The sequence below is a fragment of the Halichoerus grypus genome, chromosome 10 (genome assembly GCF_964656455.1).
Source record: "Halichoerus grypus chromosome 10, mHalGry1.hap1.1, whole genome shotgun sequence".
Taxonomy (NCBI): Eukaryota; Metazoa; Chordata; class Mammalia; order Carnivora; family Phocidae; genus Halichoerus; species Halichoerus grypus.
The window spans coordinates 59,149,159-59,160,937 of record NC_135721.1 but is presented as its reverse complement, the minus strand read 5'-3'; the positions used below and the strand labels follow the sequence as shown (position 1 = coordinate 59,160,937).

General features: G+C 42.7%; 1 protein-coding gene and 1 pseudogene across 4 annotated transcripts in view; one reads left to right on the top strand and one right to left on the bottom strand.

The window, feature by feature from the left end:
• Positions 1-5,390: 5,390 nt before the first annotated feature.
• On the bottom strand, positions 5,391-6,123 carry LOC118526029 (ferritin light chain pseudogene; annotated as a pseudogene).
• A 4,274-nt stretch (positions 6,124-10,397) lies between these two features.
• SANBR (SANT and BTB domain regulator of CSR) overlaps positions 10,398-11,779 on the top strand; it is a 50,865-nt gene continuing 49,483 nt past the window's right edge. For 2 of the 4 annotated variants that reach the window (XM_078056516.1, XM_078056513.1), the window contains exon 1: positions 10,398-10,531. The gene's annotated coding sequence lies outside the window, so the exon portion shown is untranslated. Of the gene's footprint in view, positions 10,532-10,745; positions 10,996-11,779 lie in introns of those variants that run through there. The other 2 variants (XM_078056514.1, XM_078056515.1) reach the window with 2 other exon arrangements.

Below are 11,779 nucleotides of genomic sequence, written 5' to 3'. Positions count from 1 at the left end.
TAAAAAATGTAAAGCAAAATCAGGGGGGCACCTGGGTGGCTCAGTCAGTTAAGCAGCTGCCTTTGGCTCAGGTCATGATCCCAGGGTCCTGGGATCCAGCCTTGCGTTGGGCTCCTTCCTCAGTGGGGAGCCTGCTTCTCCCTCTCCCTCTGCCTGCCACTCCACCTGCTTGTGCTCTCCCTCTCTTTATTAAAAAATCTTTACTTAAAAAAAATGTAAAGCAAAATCAAAAGTATGATGTTACAGCAGGTATATATGTTTTGTAAATTTTTCTGTGTATATTGAAACTCCTTACATCCTGTAGAAATGTCACAAAGGATGTATATCCACCTAGAATTTCAGAATTACATATACTTAATTAAAAATCAAAATTCGCTTGTACTTATAACTTTGCCCAAAATGTAATTTAAAATTATTTTGCTGAATACGAGAGAATGGTCTAACATAGAAAAACACATTGGAATATTTATTCAACACAAGAAATTTTTTTTCAGCATTACCTTGAAATGTTCTTTCATATCAGTTTTTTATTTAGCTTATCTTATTTGGGAGAATGAACTGTTTCTTTTAAACTCAGCAAATGCATAAATTCTGTGGAATACTTACCATATGCCCCATGAATAGTTTTTCACATTTAAAGAAATAATGTTTAATCTGAACATTATTAACAGTGTTTCTGCTCATCTAAAATAAGTGTTTTGGTTTGTAAGGATCTTAGGTGTTCAGAATTGAGTCAGTCATTGGTCATACTCTTTACTTATGACACCCATATCATTGGTCTAGAAAGGCTACACTTTTGTTCTGTTTTATATCACCTTACTAGTTTTTATTCCTCTCCTGCCTGCAAATCCATACTCCTTATTCCCTACTGTATTTAATGTTTATCCTTCCAAGCCATTTTCCAAATTTTGGATATATTTCCTTGAAAAACTATATATTTTACATGTTCTCTATATAAATGATACTGTGGTATAAATCTTATTTTGCTCCTAACTTTCATAAAATATTAAGTTTTAAGACCTATTCATGTTACCATATATAACATGCTCCTGACTGGTACATATTATTCTATTCCATTCACGTACCATGGCTGATCTTTTCCTCTAGTCATAGATACTGAAGTTGTTCCCAGCTGTTCCTTCTACAAGTTCCCAAGTTCCTTCTACAAACTTGTACGTGTCTACCTATGAACCTGCCCTGTAGTTTCTATGGGATATATGTCCTAGAGTAGAATGGCTTGAGTTTGGGGTATATGCATATTTTTTTTTTTTTTAAAGATTTTATTTATTTATTTGACAGAGAGAGAGACAGCGAGAGAGGGAACACAAGCAGGGGGAGTGGGAGAGGGAGAAGCAGGCTTCCTGCCGAGCCGGGAGCCCGATGTGGGACTCGATCCCGGGACTCCAGGATCATGACCTGAGCTGAAGGCAGTCGCTTAACCAACTGAGCCACCCAGGCGCCCCGGGGTATATGCATATTTAATTTCTGGTAAGTAATGCTGATTTTTTCTCAGGAATGGTTGTACCACTTTACACTTGGACCAGCAAGCATGAAGGTTTCATTTTATCTACATCTTCAGCAGCACCTTCATTTTCTGATTTTTGTTAATCTGATATGGGTGAAACTGTTTTGTCTTAATCTGCATTGTCTGATTACTAATGAGGCTAGGCATATGCTTTTAGTCATTCTGATTTTCCATTCTGTGAAAAATACTTAAAATTTGCCCTTTTTTCCTATTAGGTTTTTATCTTTCCTGCTGATTATGTAGTAAAAAAAATTTTTATACATTTTAAACATAATACTCTTGTCAGGTTCAGATGTTGTAAATAATTTAGTCTTGTTATTTGTTAATTCTTGTCTTTGGTGTCCTTCATGGAATAGAAATCTTTAATTTTCCCAGTTGTGCTTTTTAGGTCTTCTTTTATCAGTTTTATAGTTTCACCATTTACATTTAGGTCTTTAATTTAATTGGGATTTATTTTTTGATACAGTATGTGGTATGGATCCAACTTTTTCCAGCTAGTCATTAAAGGAAAAGGGTTAACAAAACCCCTTCTTTCTATGTATGGGAAAATGATCTTGGTTTTACCTTCTTCTTAGCACAATTTCCTTAGAAATCTATTGAGTTAGTAAATATGAAATGTCCCCTGCTTACTCGGCAACACTTTTATATTGTACAAAGAAAAAGTATAGACTTTAAGACTTCACTGAGTAAGGTAGTACTGGTAACTGAGCTTGTTCCTCATTGCAGAGACCTGGAACCTACTGTCAGGGATTTTTACAAGATAGTGGTTCCTGTGGCACATGAGGCTTACCTAAGGAGAATGCCTTCCTCTATATGGTATGTTTACTGTGGTATATACTTCTGCCAAGCTAAGCGACCTTGGTACCAAGTTATATCCTTTTGGGTCCTGTAAGTGTGAATGTCTGCTGGGCATGCAGAGTAGGATTGTAGTCCATATTTCTAACCATCTCCCTAATAATTCATATTTTCCCCATTTCATTACATACCAAGTTCCCATAAACGAGATTTTGAGGCTCTCTGTTCTATTGATACATGTATCAGTTCCTTTCCCAGTACAACAGTCCTAATTAACATTACTTTGTAATATGTCCTAATATCTGGTAGGTGAATCTATTTTGTCCTACTTTGTGAAAATTACCTTAGCTATTTGTGGATTTTTACTTATTCTGTTTAAGTGATAGTATCAGTTTATCAAATTCCCTTTTTTAAAAAAGCTACTGAGCTTTTTATTAGAATTACATTGAATTTATAGGTTAATTTAGAGAGAATTGACATAAGGCCAAATCATCCCATTTGTGAACAAAATTTCACTCTCCATTTATTCAGGACATTATGTGTATGCGTGTTTGTTGATAATTTGTCTCTTGTGTTGGCTAGTTCCTAGGGACTTTGTAAATTTTGTTGCCATTGAAAATGGTGTCCTCTTATTTCTAGTACAAAGAAATATATTGAACTTGGTGTGTTGATCTTGTATTTGTAGTTTTGATGAAGGTTTATTATTTCTAATATCAATTCTCGGGTTTTCTATGTAAATGCAAATAATGACAGTCTTATCTCTTCCTTTTCAATCCTTGTACTTCTCATTCTCTTTGTTTTGACCAGGTTGCCAGTCTGTCTTTGACACTGGTTGTGGTAGCAGGCATTTCTATTTTTTTCTACCTCAGAGTCTAACGTTGCTCTATTAAATGTGTTTCCTGTGAGTTTTATGCTAGTCTTTTATCAAAAGAAGCTCCCTTTGGGACGCCTGGGTGGCTCAGTCGGTTAAGTGTCTGCCTTTGGCTCAGGTCATGATCTGAGGGTCCTGGGATGGAGCCCCATGTCGGGCTCTCTGCTCAGTAGGGAACCTGCTTCTCCCTCTCCCTCTGCTCTTTCTCTCTCAAATAAATAAAATCTTTTTTTTTTAGTTCCCTTTTAATGCTAATTTAAATCTACATTTGTTTAGATTGTCTTGATTTTTCACCTTTAGTAATAGTATGATGAAGAACATTGATTTTCTGATACCAAACCATTCTTGCATTCCTGCTTGATATGGGGGGGGGCTTGTATGAAATAATTTATCAAAAATATACATATAAAGGAATGTGAAAGATAATATAAAAGTGAGGTACTAGCATGCAGAAACGTAGCTCTATATAGAAGGCACTATTGCTACTGTTTGATGAGATGTCCCAGGAGAAAATAAGCTGAAAAGAGGCCCTGGATCATAGGCTCCAGTTTCTCTGAGAATTACAAGAACCTTTTCTGTAGAAGTCACTGGGCAAGGTCCTGAGCAAATCTTGGGAAACTTAGGGTTATCCACAGTTAGTGTATTTTGAAAAGCACTAGCTATTAGAACTGAATTATCTGCCTGTAACACAGTCTGGAGGAGTGGGCTGCTTAGGCTTTTCTGCTTTTAAGTTCTCTGCTTTTTTTTTTTTTTTTCCTGCTTTTACTTCAGCTCTCAGGGGTAGATCAAAGCAGAACACTTGTGTGTTCTCAAATGATCAGGGAACAGGGCTTGAAGTAAAAGAGCAAGGAGTTCGTCAGCACATGGTTTAGCCAACCAAGTACAGCTAATAATCTAGGCCAGGTTCACCCAGGCTTGATCAGATTTAAAATATGCTGTAAAGAAGGTATCACTTTACATTTCTCTTGAGTCATTCTGCACGAGTCTGAACTGGTGGTTCTCTTTGTTTCGAGGTTTCCGTTTTCCTACATAGTCTTCCCCCCCACCCCCCACCCCCCCGTATTGTGTATCTTTGTCTTTCATGATGAATATTTTCCTCAGGTTTCTGTTGAACTTTGGTTGCCTGCTTATGTTTAAGAATAAGAGACTGGGGGGACGCCTGGGTGGCTCAGTCGTTAAGCGTCTGCCTTCGGCTCAGGTCATGATCCCAGGGTCCTGGGATCGAGCCCCGCATTGGGCTGTCTGCTCAGCGGGAAGCCTGCTTCTCCCTCTCCCACTCCCCCTGCTTGTGTTCCCTCTCTCGCTGTGTATATCTCTGTCAAATAAATAAATAAAATCTTTAAAAAAAAAATAAGAGACTGGGGGTGCGTGGATGGCTTAGTAGTAGAGTATGTGACTCTTGATAATTGGGGTCATGAGTTCAAGCCCCATGCTGGGCATAGAGCTTACTAAAAATAAGAGACTAAACAGCTGATTGAAGACCTTGAGTAGGCAAGTGAGACTTGTTGTTTACGAACTTTATCTTAAAGCTAGTTTGGAGGCCCTGGCACAGGATTTGTTAATATTTCCCTGAATTCAACTGTCCATCCAGTCTCAGAGTAACCTGCCTAACTTATAGAATGTTCAGGAAAACATCAGAAAGCACCTTCACCGTAAGTAAGTGATCTAGTGAGAGTGGAGAGGGGTAGAAAACTACATGTGTACAAATCTTCCAAACTCACTAATCAGCTAACACTCCTCCCCTGAGAAGCAGTTAGAGAGGGAGGGAAAGTAGGAAAAAATAAGCACCAGAGTGTCGTTCTGGAGAAATACTTCTGTGTGGAAACATGGAATAGGGAATTATGTTAGATTGAACAGTGTGTTAGATTGAACTTATTATTTTTTAAGTAATCTCTACACCCAACCTGGGGCTAGAACCTAAAACCCAGAGATCAAGAGTAGCATGCTTTACCAACTAAGCCAGCCAGGTGCCCCTGCACTTGTATTTTAAATTCATCTTTATAGTTGCTTTTTTTTTTTTTTGGTCTCTTTGCTGTTTTTAAGTGGAACATATTTAAAATCTCCATTTGATAGCTTCTCATGGTTTTATGTTTTTATTTCATATATTTCTGCCACCTTATTACAAGTTTAGTATTTACCATGCTTTTGGTTTTGTTTTGTTTTGTTTTTTAATAATCAAATTTTCTTCTTCAGTTTTTTATTTTTATTTTTGCTGCAAAAAAGCTTTATTGTTTCCATTTGGTCCAGGCTTGGGAGAGGGCTCCAGGGTGGCTAAAAAGCTGCCTCGTGGCTTCAGGGAGAGGCTCTGGCACCAGCCCTGGCACCTGGGTGGGAGGGACGCCAGAGGGGCCCCTCAAAGGCTGCTGGGCCCCTCATCGTGTTCGCGGGTGAGCCTCTCCAAGAGATCCTCGCCCAGCCCAGCCTGGGGGCCAGCCGGCCTGTGGAGGTGAGTTAGGTGGCGGCACATCTTCTTGGTTACTTTCTCATTGTGGTTCTCCAGCAAGTCACAGAGATGGGGGCCTGTGTGTGCAGAACCCAGGGCGTGCAGATCCAGACCCGCCTGGTTCGGGTTCCTCTCCAGAACCGGGGCGGCGTCCGTGGTGTCCAGGGTTTTCCAGCACTCCTCTTGGGACCGCTTCCGCACATCTTGGGAGAAAGCACAGCCTCCTCGCTGATTTTGCATCTTCAAGAGACGCTCATCCCCCTTGTGCTTCTCCTCAGCCAACATGCAGAAGTGGCCCGCGCCCTCCAGAGCCACATCGTCGAGGTCAACATAGAAACCTGGAGAGAAGCAGGTGTAGGAGACCTGCAGATGCATGCTGACCACGCGGGTGACGGCGGCCTCCACCTCACTGGAATAATTCTGAGGAATCTAGGAGCTCGCGGTTGATCGGTAATAAGGAGCTAAACTCAAAATAGCATGTTGGCTCATCCCGGAGGCAGAGGATGGCCGAGAAGATGGCTCCAAAGGTTGTCATTGGAAAAGAGGTTGGAAGGGGGTCGGAGGCTGGTAGAAGGGGAGTCCCTGGGTCTGTTCTGTCCAAACACTGTTGACACAAAAGACAGATCTGGGACGGGAAGGCACACTGCCTCTTCTTGAGGTTTGAAAGCTACACATTCTGTTTTTATTCTTGTTGTGGTTACTTCTAACCCCTAATGATGTTTATTTTTCTCTACCAGTGTTTAAAGTTATCAATATTGGAGTCTTACAACAACACAGGATGGTTGGCACACTGTCATCCTCCCTGCTTTCTCCTCCAAACACTTCTCCCTATTGGCCCCCTGCCCCTCTTCCTTCACCAATGTTGGTATCACTTGAAATTTTTATTCTAGATTGTTATGGTTAATTTTTTATATTTGATAACTTGGCTAGTTGAATAAATAACTTGTTCGAAGTTACTATTTTTCCTTACTTACTATATATGTTCTATCCATTCATTTATATTTTTAACTATAAAAATAGTAAAATTTCTTGGTTTTAAAATATCAAATTGTAATTTAAAAAAAGGAGGGGGAATAAAGTAGTCCCTCCCAACTCCTGATCCCAGAAGCAGTCACATTTAACTTATTTGCTACTCTGTTTTTACCTTCTTTTTTTGTTTTATTTATTTGAGAAAGAAAGAGTGAGCACAAGTGGGGGGGAGAGGCAGAGGGAGAGGGAGAAGCAGACTCCCTGCTGAGCAGGGAGCTGGACATGGGGCTCGATCCTAGGACCCCGAGATCATGACCTGAGCTGAAGGCAGACATTTAACCGACTGAGCCACCCAGGCACCCCTGTTTTTACCTTATTTCTAAATAATGTGCTCATCCTGCTATTTCTTACCAATTTTAGAGGTGGTCTTTTTTTTTAATTTTTTTTTTTTAAGATTTTTATTTATTTGACAGACACAGCGAGAGAGGGAACACAAGCAGGGGGAATGGGAGAGGGAGAAGCAGGCTTCCCGCAGAGGAGGGAGCCCGATGAGGGGCTCGATCCCAGGACCCCGGGATCATGACCTGAGCCGAAGGCAGACGCTTAACAACTGAGCCACCCAGGCGCCCCAACCAATTTTAGAGGTTGTCTTAACCTGTCTCCTTCCCACCCCCCATGGAGAATTTGACTGCCTTACACTACTGTCCCACATTTCCTCTGCAGCCATTTCAGACTCAGAAATGGAAGTTGTGTGTCAAGAATGGCAAAGCAGCCATGCCGGCTCTGGAACACCCACCTGTACTGTAATTTGAGAGAGAAATAAACTTTAATTGTGTGGGGTTTTTTTAAAGATTTTATTTATTTATTTGACAGAGAGAGACATATCGAGGAGGGAACACAAGCAGGGGGAGTGAGAAGCAGGCTTCCCACTAAGCAGGGAGCCCAATGCGGGGCTCAATCCTAGGACCCTGGGATCATGACCTGAGCCCAAGGCAGATGCTTAAGGACTGAGCCACCCAGGCACCCCCTTTAACTGTGTTTAAACCAATGTATTTAGGGTCTCTATTAAAGCAACCTAATCTGTACTAAAACTGATAGAGGGATAGATAAGCTTATGAACGTAAAAGGGTTATTAGACTTGGTGAACAGGGGGAAGTAGATAGAAATCTTAGATAAAATTATCCATTCTGCATAAAAAGGCGTCAGGAAGGAACATCTATACAATGCCAAAGATTCTTCCTTGGGCAAAGGTCACTGAACCTAATGAATTGGCTCTTTGACCTTGGACAAGTCACTTAAACTTTCTCTGACTTTGGAATAAAAAGATTGAAGAAGTCCATCTTTTTTTTTTTTTAAGATTTTATTTATTAATTTGAGAGAGAGAGAATGAGAGAGAGCACATGAGAGGGGGGAGGGTCAGAGGGAGAAGCAGACTCCCTGCCGAGCAGGGAGCCCGATGCGGGACTCAATCCAGGGACTCCAGGATCATGACCTGAGCCGAAGGCAGTCACTTAATCAACTGAGCCACCCACGTGCCCTGAAGAAGTCCATCTTTCAAGGATTCTCTTTTGCTCTGTCATTCTGTAAAGGGATATTGTTCTAGAAAAGACAGAAATGATAAAGAAAAGCTTCAAACATTAAGTACCTGAATTGATCCCTCAGAGATGGCATAATAGTATGTGGATCAACAGCAAGAGCAAATGAATGGGGTCCAGTAGTAGAGCTCTATTCTCTAGCTCTGCTTGCAAACTGGTTGATTATTAACTGACTTCTTTTTATTGAACCTTGCTAAAAGCAAGGACTGTCAGCCAACACAAACTTACATTCTGACCTTTTCTAAACTCCTTTCCTCAGAGCTACAAGCTTGATAATCTGCCTTCCAAGTTAACATAAGTGACACTTCCCAATACATGTGGAAAGAGTCACCAGGCTTCTAGCCTGCAATATGCTTATACCTGCCGATGGCATGCATAGCTTAGATCTTTGTTATTGTAAAACACCACTTTCAGGGATCAAGTTTTCCCTTTTAGGGACTACAGTAAGCTGTAACAGACCAAAAAAAAAAAAAAAAAAAAACAGTAACTAAAGAAAGATAAACACTTTTTTTTCTCATATAACAGTCCAGAGGTAGACAAGCAATCTAGGGCCTGTTAGGCTGCTTCACTTCACAGGGTAATTCAGGGCCAAGGTTCTTTCTATGTTCTTGATCTGCAGTCACATGAGTCCTTCTAATAATCCTCATGGTTTAAACTGGCTCACCACCATCACAACTGAGTTCAACCCTAGAAGAAAGAAAAGAAGTAGAGGGCAAGTAGCTTCTCTTTAAGAATTTACCTAAATACAGAGCTTGCCCAACTTCAATGTCTCCGTGGAACAAAAATAGTAAAAGATTTGTAGAAAGTCGGAGGTGATATAATTAGAAAAAACTCCTGACATATAGTTAGCCACTTAATCATCAGATCTCATTATAGTAATTATTCATTTGATAGGGCTTTACTTTCTCTCTTTTTAAAAAAAGATTTTTAGGGCGCCTGGGTGGCTCAGTTGGTTAAGCGACTGCCTTCGGCTCAGGTCATGATCCTGGAGTCCCTGGATCGAGTCCCACATCGGGCTCCCTGCTCAGCAGGGAGTCTGCTTCTCCCTCTGACCCTCCCCCCTCTCATGTGCTTGCTCTCTCTCATTCTCTCTCTCTCAAATAAATAAATAAAAAATCTTTAATAAAAATAAAAGATTTTTATTTATTTATTTATTTATTTATTTGAGAGGGAGGAAGCAAGAGGGGGGAAGTTGGGGGAGCAAAGGGAGAGGGAGAGAATCTCAAGCAGCCTCCCCACTTAGCAGGGAGCCAGCCCTAGGACTCAACCTCACAATCTAAGATCACTACCTCAGCCAAAATCAAGAGTTAGATGCTCAACCGAGTGCCTCAAGCACCCCTGTCCTTTTCTCTTTTTTAAAAGATTTATTTTAGAGAGAGAGCGGGGGAAGGAGCAGAGAGGGAGGGAAAAAATCTCCAGCAGACTCCCTGCTGAGCAAGGAGCCCCAGAGGGGCTTGATCTCAGGACCCTGAGATTACAATCTGAGCAGAAACCAGGAGTCGGACGCCTAACTGAGCCACCCAGGTGCCCTTTTACTGGCCTTTCTAACATTGAGTTTTGGTTCTCAGAACAGATACATTGCAAGTGGAAATAAAAGTAATTGGCACGTAGTATTTACCATACAAGACTGAACCTTATATATCTTACTAGGTTCCCAGTAATAGTAATCACCACAATAACACACGTGCGGAACCTATTAATGTCAATGAAAACTGATTTTGTAACCCAGAGCTATTTACATTTTTCAGGAGATGCTTCCTGATAAGGACAACGCCTCAACCAAGATATTTTTGGTGTCCCTCAGATGATACAACGTTCCCATTCTACCTAACCTAAACAGGTATACTAAAGTGATCTACAGCGCCAACTATTTCATTCATTCTTTATCCGAGTTCTTTTCTCTCCCATGTGTCCATTTTTCCTGGATTCAGAGTTGGTCACTCAAGATCCGGCCGGGAGGATCTGGTTGCTAAGAGACAAGACGCTGGGAGGGTGGGGACGCTGCAATGCGACAAGCCTGGGAGTGAAAGCGAGAGGGGGAAGGGGAAGGCAAAGGCAAGGCGCAGCGGCCGCTAGCCTCAGCTGCTAGTCTGGCCACCCGCCCCAGTCCTGCAGGAGCTCGTTGCTCATTGGCTCCGCCGCTGCGGCGCTGGCCTGTGACTGGTGAGGCGGCGTGGGGGTCGGCGCTACCCTGCGAGCGGGTGGGGCGGTGTGTGTGGGCGCAGTGGCAGGGCTTGCGGGACGGGTCGCCGGAGTTTCATGGCGCGAGCGCTGGCTGTGCCGGCCGCTGCAGGTGACGGAGGCGCAGCGAGGGCCACGGCGGCCCTGGGTAGGTGAGCGAGACGCCGAGGGCCCTCGGGTGCCGGCGGGGGGCGGGAAGTGCGGCAAGGGACGGTACCGCTGGCAGGCAGCGGCTTCCCGCCGCGGCCTCCTTCCCCGCCGGTGCGGGCCGGGGTCCCGCCAGCCCAGACGCCCCCGAACGTCCCTGCGCGCAGCCTGCACTTCTCAGGCCCTGCCAGCCCCAGGTCCCCGCCGCCCGTCCCGCCCACGCACCAGCCGAGGGAACCCCGGCGTCTGCCCTCCAGGCCGCGCCCGGTGTCTCTGCCCGCATCTTCCCTCCGCCTCGCCCCGCTGCCCGGCGCCTTTGTCCGCTCCCCACCCGCTCCGCGCCTGGAGAGTTTCTGCCCCATGGGGGAGGCGGGGACACCACAGGCTGGGGAACCCTGAGGACCCCCCTCGAAGTGAGCCTCTGCGCCGAAGATTTGCAGGGCTTTGATCTATTCGTCCTGGGCTTCAGGTGTGATTTTATTTTCTCCTTCACGGTGAAAGCCAACTGCCTCGATTCTCATTGTGGTCAGGAAGCCTGGGCCAAGGCTTCTCTCCTAGGATGACTCTATTTAATAATCTCCCACCCTCTGTTATGCCGAAGGCCTTTGACCTGTCATACCGGCCCCTTCGTTTCGCACCTTTTCCTCTACCGAAGGAAAAAACTCTGTCTACAAAAGCCTTTTTCTATTTGAAAAAAGAAAAAAAGTCACATGCCAGTCGTGGACTTCCCTTTGGTCTTAATTAATTAGATTGGTTTTATTAATACATGTAAGTAAACAAGGTTGTGGGAATGGGGTGGAGGTAGCACATGAGGAGTGTTCTTAAAAAGCATGGTGCATTAAATAGAATTTTTATTTCTGGTAAATAACACGTTTCACCTTAAACATTAACATTAAAAAAAATATTTTATCAGGAATGGGATTAGATTTAGTAGTAGTGTAATTTGAGCTTCAAATTTTTTCTTACTGCCACAGTTTTTGATAAGTCTACTTTTTTTCCGGAATGGAGTGCACTCTGACAGCTATTCCAAGGGAATTTATAAGAATATCATGTATATTATAAATGAGTATCACATTTGAAATATACATACAAATTTTTAAGTATTTGATATGAACAATATTTTTGATTAGCTAGCAGGTGCCAGCATGTTGCAGGCCACAATAAATATTTTATTTATTTATTTATTTATTATTTTTTTATATTTTTAAAGGTTTTATTTATTTATTTGAGAGAGTGAGCGAGATAGCATGGGG